General features: G+C 48.3%; 1 protein-coding gene across 1 annotated transcript in view; it reads left to right on the top strand.

The window, feature by feature from the left end:
* FAM105B (family with sequence similarity 105, member B) overlaps positions 1 to 983 on the top strand; it is a 51,951-nt gene that overhangs the window by 35,566 nt on the left and 15,402 nt on the right. The gene's annotated exons all lie outside the window — the stretch shown is intronic.

Raw genomic sequence — 983 nt, 5'->3', positions numbered from 1 at the left:
AGGATCGGGCAGTGTTTCGTTCTGCTGTGCATAAGGTCACTATGGGTCAGTACTGACTTGATGGCACCTAACAACAACAACAGCATATACATGTGAAAGTGGACAGTGAATAAGGATGACCTCAGAAGAGTCAGTGCATCTGAGTTATGGCATTGGCAGATAATGTCCAGAGTACCGTGGATGCCAGAAGAACAAGTGAGTCTGTCTTGAAGGAAGCCCAGCCAGCCTCCCTCCCTTCCTTCTTGGTCCTTGCTGTTGGCTGTATCAGTCTGTGCACGCTCACCTTGCGTGCCTCGTTCCTGTGTCTCGCAAAATTGAAGAAATCAAAGACTTCTTGCTCAGAGCAAGAATTTGGCGAAAGGATGCTTGATCTGTGAAGATCAAGAAAAATAAGGACAATGTGAAGCTTAAAGTTGAGTGCACTCTTCATGTTATCCATCATGACAAAGGGTCAAGGTGGAGAAGAGAACCTCATGCAGGAACTTCACATCCGCTAGCTCTGCTTCAACATCTGCATTGGGGAGAGTGGAGACAGACTGACTCAGGCAGCCAAGGTGCTGGAGAAGCTGACTGGCCAGACCCCTGTCTTCTTCAAAGCTAGATACACTGTCAGGTCCTTTGGCACTTTGTCATTGTTGTTGTTAGGTGCCATCAAGTCAGTACTGACTCATAGTGACCTTATGCACAGCAGAATGAAACACTGCCTGCTCCTGCGCCAACCTCACTACTGTTGCCACGCTTGAGTCCATCGATGCTGCCACTTGGCCAATCTATCTCGTTGGGGGTCTTCCTCTTTTTCTCTGACCCTTCACCTTACCAAACAGGGTATCCTTCTCCAGTGACTGGTCCCTCCTGGCAGTATGTCCAAAGTATGAGAGACCAAGTTTGCCCTTCCTGGCCAACAAGGAACACTCTGGCTGCACTTCTTCCAAACAGATCTATTGGTTCTTCTGGCAGTCCATGGCACTTTCAATATTCTCCTC

Source organism: Chrysochloris asiatica, unplaced genomic scaffold (genome assembly GCF_000296735.1).
Source record: "Chrysochloris asiatica unplaced genomic scaffold, ChrAsi1.0 scaffold00264, whole genome shotgun sequence".
Taxonomy (NCBI): Eukaryota; Metazoa; Chordata; class Mammalia; order Afrosoricida; family Chrysochloridae; genus Chrysochloris; species Chrysochloris asiatica.
The sequence above is the reverse complement of the archived record's forward strand: the minus strand, read 5'-3'. Positions and strand labels throughout refer to the sequence as shown.